This window comes from Ranitomeya imitator, chromosome 2, assembly GCF_032444005.1.
Source record: "Ranitomeya imitator isolate aRanImi1 chromosome 2, aRanImi1.pri, whole genome shotgun sequence".
NCBI classification, from domain to species: Eukaryota; Metazoa; Chordata; class Amphibia; order Anura; family Dendrobatidae; genus Ranitomeya; species Ranitomeya imitator.
Genome location: NC_091283.1, coordinates 797,123,451 through 797,141,129, shown reverse-complemented (window position 1 = coordinate 797,141,129; position 17,679 = coordinate 797,123,451). Strand labels below are relative to the sequence as shown.

At 43.5% G+C, this 17,679-nt stretch overlaps 1 protein-coding gene across 3 annotated transcripts in view; it reads right to left on the bottom strand.

Annotated features, from left to right (window-relative positions):
* The window catches only part of LZTS2 (leucine zipper tumor suppressor 2), a 166,085-nt gene that overhangs the window by 86,087 nt on the left and 62,319 nt on the right, over positions 1-17,679 (bottom strand). For 2 of the 3 annotated variants that reach the window (XM_069753732.1, XM_069753733.1), the window contains one exon: positions 7,076-7,155. The exons of the other annotated variant lie outside the window; for it this stretch is intronic. The gene's annotated coding sequence lies outside the window, so the exon portion shown is untranslated. The remainder of the gene's footprint in view (positions 1-7,075; positions 7,156-17,679) is intronic. 3 annotated transcript variants of the gene reach the window in all.

The window sequence follows — 17,679 nt, the reverse complement described above, 5'->3', positions numbered from 1 at the left end:
CTTTGACATTTACCAGTTTCACGAGAGGAGGCAAAAGAGCTAGAGGCTGAGTCAGCAAGATAAGCCAAAACTTGCTCTTGCTGCTCCGGCTTTAAAAGCGGTTTTCCTACTCCCAGAAAAGGGAGCGTTCGAGGCCTTGTGTAGCCAGACGACGAACCTGGCTCCACAGCTCCAGACTTAGGTGCAATATTTTTTTTCCCACGACCAGCTGATGCTCCACCACTACCACTACCCTCATTACCAGCTGACAATGAACGCCCCCGGCCACGACCTCTTCCACCATACTTCCTCATTGTTTTAAAAACGTAAACAAACTAACGGTATTTGTTGCTGTCACACAAATTACACGGTGAGCTATAACTTCAGTATGATTTAGCTACCCCTTTACAGGTGAGTGAGACCACAACGAAAATCAGGCACAATGTTACACACTCTGTTGTTGGTGGCAACAAATGAGAGAGATGCCACACACGCAGGACTGTCACTGAAGCACAAATGTAAATATTAATCTCCCACTGATTTGATTTTTTTTTTTTTTTTCAGGGAGACTTTAGGAAAAAAAAATAGAATAAAATGATTTTTTCAGGAAGAATTTAGAAACCAAAGAAAATAAAATGATTTTTTCAGGGAGAATTTAGAAAACAAATAAAACAAAAAAAGGCTTTCTATGGCCCACTGAGTGAGAGATGACGCACACAGGAGTCAGGAGTGGCACACAAGCCCAGAGGCCAATATTTATCTCCCACTGATTGATGTAGTGATTTTTTCAGGTAGATTTTGGAACCCAAATCAAGCTAAAAAAAATAATAGGCTTTCTATGGCCCACAATTGGAGAGAGAGAGAGAGAGATGGCACACCCAGGAGTCAAGACTGGCACACAAGCAGAAAGGGCAATATTAATCTCCCACTGATTTGTTTTTGTTTTTTGTTTTTTCAGGGAGACTTTAGGAAAAAAAAAATAGAATAAAATCATTTTTTCAGGAAGAATTTAGAAACCAAATAAAATAAAATGATTTTTTCAGGGAGAATTTAGAAAACAAATAAAACAAAAAAAGGCTTTCTATGGCCCACTGAGTGAGAGATGACGCACACAGGAGTCAGGAGTGGCACACAAGCCCAGAGGCCAATATTTATCTCCCACTGATTGATGTAGTGATTTTTTCAGGTAGATTTTGGAACCCAAATCAAGCTAAAAAAAATAATAGGCTTTCTATGGCCCACAATTGGAGAGAGAGAGAGAGATGGCACACCCAGGAGTCAAGACTGGCACACAAGCAGAAAGGGCAATATTAATCTCCCACTGATTTGTTTTTTTTTTTTTTTTTTCAGGGAGACTTTAGGAAAAAAAAAATTGAATAAAATGATTTTTTCAGGAAGAATTTAGAAACCAAATAAAATAAAATGATTTTTTCAGGGAGAATTTAGAAAACAAATAAATCAAAAAAAGGCTTTCTATGGCCCACTGAGTGAGAGATGACGCACACAGGAGTCAGGAGTGGCACACAAGCCCAGAGGCCAATATTTATCTCCCACTGATTGATGTAGTGATTTTTTCAGGTAGATTTTGGAACCCAAATCAAGCTAAAAAAAATAATAGGCTTTCTATGGCCCACAATTGGAGAGAGAGAGAGAGATGGCACACCCAGGAGTCAAGACTGGCACACAAGCAGAAAGGGCAATATTAATCTCCCACTGATTTGTTTTTTTGTTTTTGTTTTTTCAGGGAGACTTTAGGAAAAAAAAAAATAGAATAAAATGATTTTTTCAGGAAGAATTTAGAAACCAAAGAAAATAAAATGATTTTTTCAGGGAGAATTTAGAAAACAAATAAAACAAAAAAAGGCTTTCTATGGCCCACTGAGTGAGAGATGACGCACACAGGAGTCAGGAGTGGCACACAAGCCCAGAGGCCAATATTTATCTCCCACTTTTTTTTTTTTTGTTCCAGGGAAAATTTATAAACCCAATAAAAAAAATAATAAATAGGCTTTCTATGGCCCACTATCTGAGAGACAGAGAGAGATGGCACGCTTAGGACTGGCACACAAGCCCAAAGGCCAATATTAATCTCCCTTTTTTTTTAAGGGAGAATTTATAAAACCAAAAAAAAAAAAAATAAATAGGCTTTCTATGGCCCACTATTTGTGAGAGAGAGATGGCACGCTTAGGACTGGCACACAAGCCCAAAGGCCAATATTAATCTCCCACTGATTGATTTATTGATTTTTTCAGGTAGAATTTAGAACCGAAATAAAGCAAAAAAAAAAAGGGCTTTCTATGGCCCACTGAGTGAGTGATGATGCACACAGGAGTCAGGAGTGGCACACAAGCCCTGAGGCCAATATTTTTCTCCCACTGATTGATGTAGTGATTTTTTCAGGTAGATTTTAGAACCAAAATCAAGCAAAAAAATAAATAGGCTTTCTATGGCCCACTGAGTGAGAGATGGCACAGACAGGGATGGCACTCTAGCAGAAATGTCAATCTTAGGCTATATTCACACTTAGCGGTTTTTACCGCGGAACCGCCGCGATTTTGATGCTGCGGGTCCGCAGCAGTTTCCATAGCGTTTACAGTAACATGTAAACCCTATGGAAACCGCAAACCGCTGTGCACATGCTGCAGGAAAAACCGCGCGGGAACGCAGCGGTTTACAACCCGCAGCATGTCACTTCTTTGTGCAGAATCGCTGCGATTCTGCACCCATAGGAATACATTGAACCGCTTACTTCCCGCATGGGGCTGTGCCCACGTTGCGGGAAGTAAGCGGATAATGTGCGGGTGGTACCCGGGGTGGAGGAGAGGAGACTCTCCTCCAGGCCCTGGGAACCATATTTGGGGTTAAAAAATAAAAAATCTGGTTATACTCACCCTCTGATGTCCTGATCCCTCGGCGCTGCACGCGGCCGTCCGGTCAGAGTTGCTGTGCGACCAGGACCTGCGGTGACGTCGCGGTCACATGACCGTGACGTCACGAAGGGTCCTTCTCTCACAGCATCTTAGGAACTGGACCGCCAGGTGCAGCGCCGAGGGATCGGGACATCAGAGGGTGAGTATAACCAATTTTTATTATTTTTAACATTACTATTGATGCTGCATATTGCTGCATATGCAGCATCAATAGTATAGGCGGAAACCCGCAGCGGAAAACGCGGAACAAACCGCGATAAATCTGCAGGGAGAACCGCAGTTGTTTTGCCCTGCAGATTTATCAAATCCGCTGCGGGAAAACCCGCAGGGACCCGACGCAAGGTGTGAACATAGCCTTAATCTCCCACAAAAAAAAAACAAAAAACAGGGAGTGTCCTTCAATTACTATCTCCCTGCAGTAATCTCAGCCAGGTATGGCAGGCAGCAATAAGGAGTGGACTGATGCACAAATTAAATAAAAAGTGTGGACAAACAAACAAGATAGCTGTGCAGAAAGGAAGGAACAAGAGGATTTGTGCTTTGAAAAAAGCAGTTGGTTTGCACAGCGGCGTACACACAGCAATGCAGCTATCAGGGAGCCTTCTAGGGCAGCCCAATGAGCTACAGCGCTGAGGAAAAAAAAATGTAGCTTCCACTGTCCCTGCACACAGAAAGTGGTGTTGGGCAGTGGAAATCGCTACAGCACAAGCGGTTTGGTGGTTAATGGACCCTGCCTAACGCTATCCCTGCTTCTGACGAAGCGGCAGCAACCTCTCCCTAAGCTCAGATCAGCAGCAGTAACATGGCGGTCGGCGGGGACGCCCCTTTATAGCCCCTGTGACGCCGCAGACAGCAAGCCAATCACTGCAATGCCCTTCTCTAAGATGGTGGGGACCAGGACCTATGTCATCACGCTGCCCACACTCTGCGTTTACCTTCATTGGCTGAGAAATGGCGCTTTTCGCGTCATTGAAACGCGACTTTGGCGCGAAAGTCGCGTACCGCATGGCCGACCCCGCACAGGGGTCGGATCGGGTTTCATGAAACCCGACTTTGCCAAAAGTCGGTGACTTTTGAAAATGAACGACCCGTTTCGCTCAACCCTACTCTTGATCATGTCCTACCAAGGGCACCAACAGAAGTTCTTCACATAAATCATGCTCCTTTTAAATGCCATATTTGAGTGTATGTATATATATATATATATATATATATATATATATATATATATATATATATATATATATATATATATATATATATATATATATATATTTTACACACACTTATTTTTATTATTTTTTATTTTTACTTTTTTTTTTACTTTACCTTAACTTATCCGGATTTACACATTCTGCTATAAATCTGCAGGTAGCATGCAGCAAAAATGTTGACTTTACCACTTTACCTTTACATTTACCACTATTTTACTAATCTGTAAAATAATCTGGCATACTGCAGATTTAACTATCCGTATCACAGGTCAGTTTCTGTTTTCCAATTAAATCTCATTCCACTGAAGATTTTCTGTTATACCAAGGTAACGTCAATTCCATCAACTGTGAACATACCCTATGATCACGCTCTCGCAGACTCCCTTTTTTTTTTTTTCCATGGATAGCCACGAGTTCATTGGCCACACCAGTCTTTTTCTGGGTAATCTTCAAGCCTTCTTTAATGGGAATATATAATCAATTTTTTTGCTACCCCATCTGAGAGAGGTAGAGATGTAGGAGCAGAGATACAGTTTCCAGTGATCTATCACTTACTGGGCTGCTTGCTGTAGCTGTGATAAAATCACTGTGTTCTCTGCTGTGGATCTAGCCATTCTCTAAATGCTGAGCTCTGTAAAACCCCGCCCACACCTCCGACTGGCAGCTGTGTACACTGTGCATAGGCAGAAAGCTGCCAATCGGTGGTGAGGGCGGGGTTATACAGGGCTTACATGGTAGCAGGTTTACCAGTCCTCTAGTGATAATCTGCTGTTGATAAAACTGAAATTTTACCAAACTACAGCAAGCAGTCTAATAATTGATACATCGCTGGAATCAGGGACTCAGTCCCTGCATCATGCTGCTCTCAAATTAGGTGGCAAAATCCTGGTGACAAATTCCTTTACATTTTTAAAACCACTAACTAGCATCTAAACATCAGCACATCACAGATCAGATCTTTGATGCTCGGCCCGTAGTGGAGGACTGGTTAGAAAACATAAGCCTATTTGATTTCCCAAACACTACATCGTTTTTTCTTTTTTTTACCGCTGCAAATGATCCATCAAAACAAACCAGATTACTTCTGAGCATGAAGTGGAAAGTTGCAATGATACGACCTGAAATAATATCATTTATTCATGAAAACATCCCCTGCTTCCTCCGCTGGTTACGTTCCAACCACAATAAAACCAAATTTATCATGTAGTAAAAGAGTTTACCGCCAGACGTGGGGCCTATCCAGCTCATTAGGACGTGTAGACAGAGAGCGCAAGAATGGATTCCGACCGACGGATTTATTAATAGATGTTTTAGACACGTTCTCAGCCTCCCAACATTTGCATCGTTCTGCCGGCCTGGATAGCGCGAGGCTCTAGTCTCCGAGTGCCGGGACGTGACCCCATTGCGGTTCTGCAAGGACTATTGTTTCTCACACGGCTATATGGGCATGAAGTGATTTATGAGTTCTGATATGGTTTTGCTGACAGTGGTTACTTGGTGTCTAATTTTATACTCACAAAAAAAGAAAAATGTGTCCTGCACTGTTAAGACTGGAAGAGCTTTCAGCGCTGAGCCGAATGTTTATGTTGCGAGCAGGAGAAAAAAAAAATCTGTTGAGAACATAACCTGGGGCGCTGCTGGTCAAGACGGATTTATGCTAACAATACAGCCATTCCCGCTGATTTTGTCAAGTCCAAAGGATGCTGCGCATTAACGTGATGGCATTTACATAGAACAGAGCCCTTAAATGAAGTTTACCATTGTGATACTAATGCTTCGAGGCTTAAGGGAAGTTATAAGTACGGAGTTACGCTAGGTAGCAAATGTAATTGTTGTGTGTGTTGGAAGGTGGAGGGGTTACCAAAGATCATCCAGGCCCCTCGATGTAACATTCGTTCCCACCATCAGTAAAGCCGCCGCTCTCAGGATTACTCCATTCTGCTATTCGGCCTGTATAGACTAAACTAGTCCAAGGCAGGTCCCTGACTAGTCCTATGCAGATCCCTAAGTAGCTACTCTCTGCCCAGCTCCACCTGACTGACAGGTCTCTCCCTATGTCTGTACATGACTGCATATACATAGGGGAAGACCTGTTAGTCAAAGGGATTGGGGCAGGGAGCAGTGACAGGGACCCGTCACTGACTAGTCAGGTTGGACACACATTTTGCAATGCCAGCCGGGGGCCATGTTTACACTGAAATGCCACTGTACCCCAATACTGCGACATGGGAGGGTGGATGGGAGCCGGAGTGTACACCCGCCGTCAACCGCTCCATTTAAATGTAGCTGTTAAAGATTAACAGCAGCATGTAAATGGTTGACAGCCAACGCTCAGCTGTTAGACACAGATGCTGGTTATGTAACATAGTCGACATCTGTGTCTATGTGTAGAGGGAGATCAGCTCCTGAGCTCACACTTGTGGACATCTACCCAGGGCATTAATGCACAAGATAATACTGGAAGGGGTTATAGGTGATCTGCCATGGTGACCTGGTGGTGTGACAACAGACCAAAAAGTAAATTATGAAAAAAAAAAAAAATTAAAGTGTATATGTGGATGGCAACTATTTTAAAGGAAAAATGTAAAGACTCAGTGACGCAGACATAATGGTGCTTAGAATAACATATGACATCTGTGTGTGAAGCAGGTGTGTAACCTGACATGCTGGAGCAGACTTGTAGCAACCAATCACAGCCCAGCTTCCAATTTACCAGAGCAATATAAAAAATGAAAGCTGAGCTGTGATTGGTTGCTATCGACAAAAAGAGGATGGGTTTCTTTTAGACAGTTTTGAGAAATGAGAACCATGATGGCCGCTCCTCTCCTGTTTACTTTTTGTGCCATTTTAGTATATACCTGCAACCTCAAAAATGCATTATATAGCAAAAATCAGAATATAAAATTAGCACAAAATACAGAGAGGAGAAAAAAAAAAAAAAAAAAACTTACAGATCCAGTCAGAATCTCTTTGGCAGTGCGACGACTCCAGATAGCGGCGTCTCCTTCAATGCATTGGAACCAAATCAGGCCTATAATGGAAGCGAAATAATGTATAAATGTCAAGAAGGAGAACAGTTTGAATAGGAAATAAAAGTCGAATTTATCACGAGGAACCTCTCTAGTGTTTAGGAGATGATTTGCCATTTTAGCCACCATAAACCTTAAAGGCCGCCAGGTTATAGGAGCTGCCACAAATCTGGAAGTTATTATGGAAAAAAGGCCATTTATAGCCACTATGGGACTATTGGTAGTGGTGTACCGCTAATGGGGGCAGGCCGAGGGGTGCTATGGGGTCTGTGAGTTGGGGGAGACAAAGCTGAAAGTCCCCACACCTTGCAATTAAACAATGTCCACCATAAATGTATGGACTTGTTGTACGGAGTGGGACGGCCAATTTACGCAGCAACTGCTGCGATTGGCACTGGCTCCGATCACGCAGCAGTTTAACCCCTGGCATGCAACTAGGGAATCTAAGGGGTTAGAGAAAGGAGAGGCTCCCTCTGACACCCCCATTCAGTACCCACAAGACAATCATGGGAACCAAATAGGTTGTCGGTATGGCAACCAGGAGCCCACGGGGTCCCAATTTGGACCTCTGCTATGAGACCCCAGGAGTTCTACGAACATCCATGGACAATGGGTGACAAATTCTAAAACATCTGAATTACTTTTTAAGCCCCATACGGCACAGGTGCACCCCTGCCCTCTTCCATTGTATGCAAAAGTCCCAGCAGCCTGTGAATTAAGGTCCATGTAGGCTGCACGGTTATTGAGAACGAGCGTTCTTCTCACTTCTCCATAATCGTGTAGTCTAAACAAGGCGCTGATCACCTGTTAGGTGAAATGATGGTTTGGTTTGCACAAAAAATTAAAAAATTGCCCACCAACATTTTTAGTGGTGGGCAGACGTTAATGTTGTGTATGATTAAGTGTAAATGGACTATTAGGCTTTGCAATACGAGAGTACAGGCAACATGTCTGCCAGACCAAAAACCCACTGTAGATTACAGAAGCAGTGTAGTAAGCGAGATTTCCAGAAATCACATCCACGCGCTGTGGAGAAAATCTGCAGAGTAAATTGGCTTGCGCAGGGAGTTTGCAATCCACAACCTGTCAATTTATGCTGCAGATTTTCACAGCGGGTTTTCTTCCTTGCAAAAGGGCATTCTGCTGTAATACGGAGGCATTTCTGAAGCAAAGTTTGGTGCAGATCTTACTTCAGGATCCATCTTGGATTTTCCATAGCAGTCCTTGTGGACATATCTTAAGACTTTGCTAGGAAAGAATCAGGTTACAACCAACCCATAGCCTAGCGCTTTGTAACTTGAGGTTCTGGAGCCCTATGTGAAATGTAACTTCTTACTATATAGGCTGCTCCGTCCTACAGACTTGTCTCCAAGTGACTCACTGACCGCCGGGTTCATTCTGCCTACAAATATCTGCAGGATTTATGCAAAATCTTGGCAAGGATCTCCGCTCTTTCTATGGGCATATCAAAATGCCTAACGTGCAGCCAAACTATTACTAAGCTCTGGCCCTTACATGGGTGACGGGTGCAGAAATCATTAAGAACTTCTCAGAATCTCACAGTCTAATTCCAACCAGGGCCGGTTTTAGATAAACTGGGGCTACTGGGCAAAAGTTTAAAGTGGGGCCCCAAATGCTCACCTATTGCACCATCGCACAAACATCTACGGTACGTTGAGGTGACATGCGCTGAGTTCCGGCACTTAAACAAGTGCGATCGACAATATTGAACTCCTTCGGTAATTGACTGACCTCTGACCTCTTTACCCAGTGTGAGCAAGAACGATGGGGACAGAAGAACAAATCAGTAAGGCTAGGTTCACATTGCGTTAGTGGGTGTCCGCTAACGGAATCCGTTACATGGCGCAATTAACGCTGTGTAACGGATCCGTTAGCGCACCCATTGACCGCAATGTAACTAACGCATCGCTAACGTATGCCTTTTTTGGCATGCGTCAGCGATGTCCCGTTATTTTCGGAAGGACCTCGAACGCTGCTTACAGTGTTCAGGGTCCGTTCTTTGCTAGCGCAGATCGGTCATCTGCGCTAGCGGGATCGCTAAACGCAATCCCTTTTTGGACATTGCGTTAGCGCATTCCGTTAGTATATGCGCTAAACGGATTGCACTAACGCAATGTGAACATAGCCTAACAGATAAATCTGTCCCCATACAGCATCATATTATCAGCAGCATATCTGCAATCGCCCGATGATGAGCATCCCATCCGTGCTATTGGTGTTTGTGGATGCTGAACAAACCGTATGTGGCATGTGTTTATTAATATATATATATATTACACGCACACACCACGTGTGTGTGTGCGCGTGCTACGCACACACACACACACACTTACATACAGACGCATGCATACACAGAGCACATGCTGTACATACTGAGACATAGTATAATGGCCGCCACACAGCGCTCCACACAGGATCATGGACTCCTCACAAACCTTCACACTGTACAATTCCTTGCATGCAGTGCAATGGACCCCACATAGTCCTTCATAAAGTATATAAGGCTCACATGTAACCCTGCATATACTATAATGGCCACTACTTAGCCTTCCAAAAATTATAATGGCCCTCCAGATAGTACTCCAAATATTATGAGCCCCGCATAGCCCTCTAAATACTATAACGGTTCCCACATTGATTTCCATATAATATAATATAATGGGCCCCACATGGTCTTCCATATAGTATAATGCACAGCCCATAGTCCTCCATATAGTGTAGTGCACTCCTCATAGCCCTACATATGATATAATGCACACCCCGTAGTCCTGCATACAGTACATTAGTATAACGCAGACACCATAGTCCTCCATAGAGTATTATGGCCACCACAATGTACTCACTGATTTAAAGCAGAGGGGAAATAGGGAGAGGTGAGTATTCTATTACCTGTCATGTGCACTACATGTGTTGTCACATGGTGTCCTGTATGATGCCAAAGTGACTTATTAATTTCTAGAAATTATACATACGAGATCCCCAATAATTATGAGGACGGAGGTCACAAAGTCACCAATCATGCAGAGGACTTTAGGTCACTCATTTTCGGGATAGGTGGGGTCTCAGAAGACTACACCCAGTGATAACACATTTATTATCTGTGTAAGGCCAGAGTCACACTACAGCGAGATACGGCCGAGTCTCACTGGTTAAAACCAAGCTCTGGCACCGACACTCCGGAGCGTGCGGCTCCATGTATTGCTGTGCGGCCGCACGCTCCGCTCTGGAGTGCCGGTGCCAGAGCTTGGTTTTAACCAGTGAGACTCGGCCGTATCTTGCTGTGTGTGATCCCGGCCTAAAATGCTGTCTATTAGATAACCCCTTTAATGTTACATTACTGAATAATAATAATAAAAAATACTGAAAAATAAAAATAGCTAACTTAAAAAAAATAATAATAAAAAGTATATATATACATATACACACACACATATATAGTTTTGCAGATTGAATGAAAACTATTTAAATAAAATATTACCATATAGAACATAGATTGTGACTTTGGTAAACTAAACCTAAATATTACATGGACCCTGTAAGATTAACCAGGAAGCAAGTGCCATCTAGTGGTTCTGCAAATTCTAACATGCTAATGAAAAATGGACATAAAACGCTGAAAAAAAGGCATTGTAAATCTTTGTGTAGATACATTATCATAATCCTACAATATGCTGTAACACCATATAATATCCTAAAGCTTGTTGCTAATGAGGTGCATGTTTTGACAATGAAGATCAATGCTATTAACATGGATTTAAAGCGGCAGAGTGTAAATATTCTGGAATAATATTAGTAACTGCGAGTGCTAGTGACTTTTTTCTATATACAGGCAGTGTAAAGTCACTGCAGTGCTGATAAATCTGCGTTTTAGGCCATTCTTTCATTGTGTATTTTGCTTTATATTTTGCACTATGTCCCTGCCCTCCAGTAAAATACAATGTATAGTCATAAATATACACATAAAACATAGCGTCATAAGCCATTTGCTATACATCTCTCCATAAATTGCTCAGTCACAATCCAAGCATAGCTGGTTCTATTTTATTATGTAAAATGAGCCCATAGCATAGCCATGAACCAAATCTGAACCGTCGCACCTGCTCTACATAAACACGGATCCTCAAATCTGCCTGCGCCCCAAGGTAGCGTTCTCAAGCATTTCTAAATTCTTCTTTTTAATTCTCGTCCGTGACCTCAGCACATTGCAGTATATTAAAGGACTACAACAACATCCATATGTGACTGAACTTGCCTTGGGAATAAATACTTTACCTTGGAGCCACTGATTGCTCTGAAATTACCGTAGCTAAATATGGAGGCGATTTTCACTAGAAACCGCTGAACATAAAATGTACGACCGAGTCCTGTGCAGGGAGCAATATGGCAGTACATGCAGTACTCCGAGCCATAGGCGCTCCCGTAAATGGACTATTATGTTTCTAATGTAGTCTCCCCACCATCCACATGATTGGAAGGTGTTTTTTGTTGGATTCATACATCATATTTATTTTTTTAAAGTCTTCAGAAACAGTGTAAACATTCATTTTGGGAATTTTGGAAACGTTTTTCCTTTCCTTAAAAAGTTTTGAAGAAATCTAAAGGGGTTGTCCAATCCAAACCGATAAGTATGCAGTCACTCAGTGTAATTTTCCCACTGTGCGATGCATGATTCGCCGGTTTCTGAGCCAGGGCCGGAGGGCATGTAGGAGTTATACATACTCCCGGGCTGCGAGCGTGGTATCTCTCTCCATACACTTGTATAAATCCTATTAAGAGTTTTGCTCAGGCCCTAAAGGGGACCCTTTTAGGAATGAGCAGATAGTGAGCACAATGATTAACATTTCTGCCTTTCAGCCCTTAAGCTGAGGCCACAAGATGTAACTGGCTGCGTGGCAGACTCTCCACCCACACAAGATGGGCAATGATGGCACCATTGTGTACAGAAAAAAAAAATCAGCTATTGGCTGCTGTGGTGAGCAGAGTTTTGGTTACGTCCGGCCAGCCACAGCTTTTGGTCTCGTGGTAAATGCTATAAGGGAAACAACGCTAATCATTGAGCACTGTGTGTGCATCATACAATTTGCTTATGCGCTTGAGTCTCGCTGGTGGGACACATAGCAGCAAGTACTCAAGCCCCCGAAGTTTATAGTTTAACGCACATCTGTGCCATCTCCTTCCGGTCGAGAGACACTGTTTGTGTCATGATTCCACCCCTCAGCATGTCTTGGATGCAGTTACTGATGGCTCCGCCGTCCAATCTGGTGCAGGAGCGTGCTGAAGCTGTCAGTACTTTAATTGACAGCGCAGTCATCCAGTCTGGTGCAAGGAAGTACTGAGCTATCTGTTTTGAATGACAGCTTGACTGTCCAATTTGAGACTAGTAGGTGCTGACTGTCTCCAGGTGTTCATTGTTCCATATGATTGCCAGGCTACTTATCTGGGCTGTTACTCCCAGACCTCTACCAGACATACATTCATCTTTTGTGTGGTTTGTCTCTCTGTGCCTTGTGCTCTATTTGTCTTTCATTACCTGACCTTGGACCTCGTTCTGACCATCCGTCTGTTTAACCCCTTTGCTCTGATCCGCCATCTTCTTGGCATTTTGACCCTGGACAGTTACCTGACTACGCCTTCTTCTCTTCCTTCTGTTTAGGATATACCCTCCCGGCTTTTGACCTCAGACTTCTTGACTATCCCGACTAATGGCTTGTCCGTGAGAAGTGACTCAGCGTCACAGTTTGCAGCCAATCTCTACTGTGGCTGATAAGAGGGGAGTCTTGGACAAAGTTTTTGGCTATTTTGAAGCCAATGATTGCTACAACTATTTTATACCTTAATTAGGCTCCTTTTTTGGCAATCAGGTTTTGATTGCAGATGTAACCAAGACTTTACAATCCTATGGTCAAGGAACCATCATTCATGATCATCAATCATATCTGGTAGCTCGATAGAGAAGAGTATGAGCTGAGTCTGCAGCCGTATTAAGACAAAGATGAACGTCTTTTTAAATAGCAGACAGCGCATCATCCATTACCCCGATGCAGTCCAGATGGTTCCCGTTACCAGGCGCAGGATTACTGATTGTATAACTTAATTTTACACTCAGATCTGAAGTCATCGGGTCGCCATAATGAAAAAGAATCAAACGCTGCTCATTCAGTTTCCAGCCACTCTGAGCAATTCTGGAGGGAAAAGGACCCTCCTCTTCAAAAGGCTGCGAGACATTCACTAGACTCGTGTAGGGATGGAGAGGAACATTAAGTAAGACTCAGAAGTAACATCTGTTATTAATAACACAGTCTAATAGTCTGCAGAGCCGGGACCTTCATTTATTACAACCATCAGCAGGAAACTAAAATAATTAAATAGGAAAATAACCAACAGAGAAAAAAAAGAAAAAGAAAAGAGGTTCCAGTTTACTCCGGTCCCTGCGAACAACTAGACAGGAAAAATGGTGCCTGGGACTTCTCCAGACGGGATCACTTACATCGTATTGAAGTGAAGGACAGCATCCAATCCAGGTGAAGACAAGAAACACTTTATTGTGCCATATGTGCAACGTTTCAACCTCAGGGGGTCTTTGTCAAGCATACATAATGATCAATATGACGGCCTTATATAGGAAGTAGATCACCACCACCTGGCAGGTCCGCCCACAAAATTTACATATATATTAGCTGGTGATCATAATGACAATAAAAAATGTGTAAACTGTGTGACATACATAGTTAAAAATACATTACAGTATTACTACAATCCCCTATTGTGGATAATACCTTTCATAATCATCATAGCAAGCACATGTAAAAGGTCGAAAATAAACAAACAACATTGCCTGTCATATCCAAGCCTATCAGCAGGCTCAAGGGGGCCATTATATACGTGAGCTGCCTATCACCCCGGGCTTGTATCACATCACTCATGGTGGACCAATCAATACCTAAGGTGAAGATCCAATCTGGGGCACCGGTACATCACCAGCCCCACGCAGTAGAGCCAATCCAGGCTCCATATCTGCTTACCTGGAAACACCTCCCAGGCTAATCACAACACCTCACGTCCGTGGCATCCAGGTTCCCCACTAGAGGCAAGAGTCCTGGAACCAGTGCGCACTGCGTGGGGCTGGTGATGTACCGGTGCCCCAGATTGGATCTTCACCTTAGGTATTGATTGGTCCACCATGAGTGATGTGATACAAGCCCGGGGTGATAGGCAGCTCACGTATATAATGGCCCCCTTGAGCCTGCTGATAGGCTTGGATATGACAGGCAATGTTGTTTGTTTATTTTCGACCTTTTACATGTGCTTGCTATGATGATTATGAAAGGTATTATCCACAATAGGGGATTGTAGTAATACTGTAATGTATTTTTAACTATGTATGTTACACAGTTTACACATTTTTTATTGTCATTATGATCACCAGCTAATATATATGTAAATTTTGTGGGCGGACCTGCCAGGTGGTGGTGATCTACTTCCTATATAAGGCCGTCATATTGATCATTATGTATGCTTGACAAAGACCCCCTGAGGTTGAAACGTTGCACATATGGCACAATAAAGTGTTTCTTGTCTTCACCTGGATTGGATGCTGTCCTTCACTTCAATACGTTGGTATGTACCTCTCCACTTGGGTCCTGTGGAGTTAGGACGAGCAACCATTTTATGCTGCAGTAGTGCTGTCGGCCGCCATTGCATTATTTGGGATCACTTACATGTCCGTTAACATCTAGGTGTAAAATATTGATGAGTTATTTATCACCATGTTTAAAAGAGTTTGAGAATACTATGTAATAAATGGTTGGGGCCCCCTGTTCTGAGCAGAATACACCTACTGGGGGGGGGCATACAGGTTATAACTGTGCACCATGTGGCTGATAATTTATTTTAGCTGCCCATCCAAAAACCAAATTGAAAAACTGTGGCGATCACGTAAAATTACGTGGTTTTCAGCATAACACTTAAGCTGCATTCACACTGCAAGATAATCGAGAACAAGCATTCTTAAAAACGTTGTATGATTATCTGGTGGTGTAAACAGGCTGCCATTTGCACAGTACAAAAGATCATCGCTCTTGGTGGTTCATCATCCTGCTTATTCAGGACTCACACCGTCAGGAACTATATCAGCCTCTGTGCACTCAGCAATCTCTTACAGATCACTCAGCGCACATCGCTTAGGGTACCGTCACACAGTGGCACTTTTGTCGCTACGACGGTACGATTCGTGACGTTCCAGCGATATCCACATGATATCGCTGTGTCTGACACGCAGCAGCGATCAGGGATCCTGCTGAGAATCGTACGTCGTAGCAGATCGTTTGGAACATTCTTTCGTCGCTGGATCTCCCGCTGTCATCGCTAGATCGGTGTGTGTGACACCGATCTAGCGATGCGTTCGCTTGTAACCAGGGTAAACATCGGGTTACTAAGTGCAGGGCCGCGCTTAGTAACCCGATGTTTACCCTGGTTACCAGTGTAAATAAAAAACAAAAAAAACAAACAGTACATACTTACATTCCGGTGTCCGTCAGGTCCCTTGCCGTCTGCTTCCCGCACTCACTGACTGCCGGCCGTAAAGTGAAAGCAGAGCACAGCGGTGACGTCACCGGTGTGCTGTGCTTTCACTTTACGGCCGGCAGTCAGTGAGTGCGGGAAGCAGACAGCAAGGGACAGACACTGGAATGCAAGTATGTACTGTTTGTTTTTTTTACGCTGGTAACCAGGGTAAACATCGGGTTAGTAAGCGCGGTCCTGCGCTTAGTAACCCGATGTTTACCCTGGTTACCCGGGGACCTCGGCATCGTTGGTCGCTGGAGAGCTGTCTGTGTGACAGCTCTCCAGCGACTACACTACGACTTACCAACGATCACGGCCAGGTCGTATCGCTGATCGTGATCGTTGGTAAATCGTATAGTGTGACGGTACCCTTACATTTTCTGCCTGTGTAAACAGGCAATTAAACAAGGTTTACCGATCAGCAATAATGTTGTGCCACTGGTTGCTCGTGTGAGTGGACCCTTAATAATCTTAATAATAATAATCTTTATTTTTACATAGTGCTAACATATTCCGCAGTGCTTTACAGTTTGCACACATTATCATCACTGTCCCCATTGGGGCTCACAATCTAAATTCCCTATCAGTATGTCTTTGGAATGTGGGAGGAAACCAGAGAACCCGGAGGAAACCCACGCAAACACGAGGAGAACATACAAACTCCTTGCAGATGTTGTCCAAGGTGGGATTTGAACACAGGACTCCAGCGCTGCAAGGCTGCAGTGCTAACCACTGAGCCACCGTGCTTAACAGGTACCGGCAGAGAGGATGAGTTTTAACTTAATCCCTTCCACTTACCGCATTTCTTTTTTTTTCGTGCGGAAAAAATTTGTTGCGTTTTTTTTATTTTTTTAAATCCGCAGCATGTCAATTTTTGTTCTAGAAACCCTCTTAATTTTTGCAGATTTTACCCATTCATATGGGGACCATAAATTCACAGGCATGATTAGGGAAGAGAAGAATAGGAAATATATATTGCAACATCTGAGATAAGTTGCAGTCAGAGATTTACTTCACTTTCGCGCTCCGGTGTTCAGAGCATGCATGTGTATGAAGGAATCAGGAGAGAGACGATGTATTAGTTCCCAAAATTCAATAAATAGCACATTATTTCCTGTGCCCTTTTTAGCCAAAAATTGAACAGATCAACCCCTGTAACAAGCTGCCATTTTATAGGGCAGCATATTTACTTGATGGATCCATTATCAATCAAGCATGAGCTTATGGATGGAGAAATATAACTCTATACTCTATTATAGGCCCTAAAACTTTAGGGGAGCCTAGCTTATAACTGCATTTCAAGAACGGCCCCATTATAAATAATATCGGCTGTGTGATGCCCCACATGCCCTGTGGTGGCGCTGCAGAATTTGCGGCCCGGTTGGCCAATAGATTACAGTTGACCACTGGAGGTCCCAGCTGTAAGAGACCATATCAGCTGCCTGGGGGACTTATTGAACAAAATAGAAATTAAGGGGAACAATTAATTTAACTCAATAACAACCAAGGCCCCTAAGGCTACTTTCACACTAGCGTCGTACGACGCACGTCGCAATGTGTCGTTTTGCAGAAAAAACGCATCCTACAAAGTTGTTTGCAGGATGCGTTTTTTCTCCATAGGCTTGTATTAGCGACGCATTGCCACACGTCGCAACTGTCGTGCAACGGTTGCGTCGTGTTGTGGCGGACCGTTGGCACCAAAAAACGTTGCTTGTAACGTTTTTTGGTGCGTTGTGTCGGCCATTTCCGACCGCGCATGCGCGGCCGGAACTCCGCCCGCTCCTCCCCGGAGCTCACAATGGGGCAGCGGATGCGTTGTAATAATGCATCCGCTGCCCCCGTTGTGCTGCATTGGCACAGGATGCGTCGGTACGTCAGCCCGACGGGCCGACGCTAGTGTGAAAGTAGCCTAATTTATGCTTGGCCCTAGGTTTTACACACAC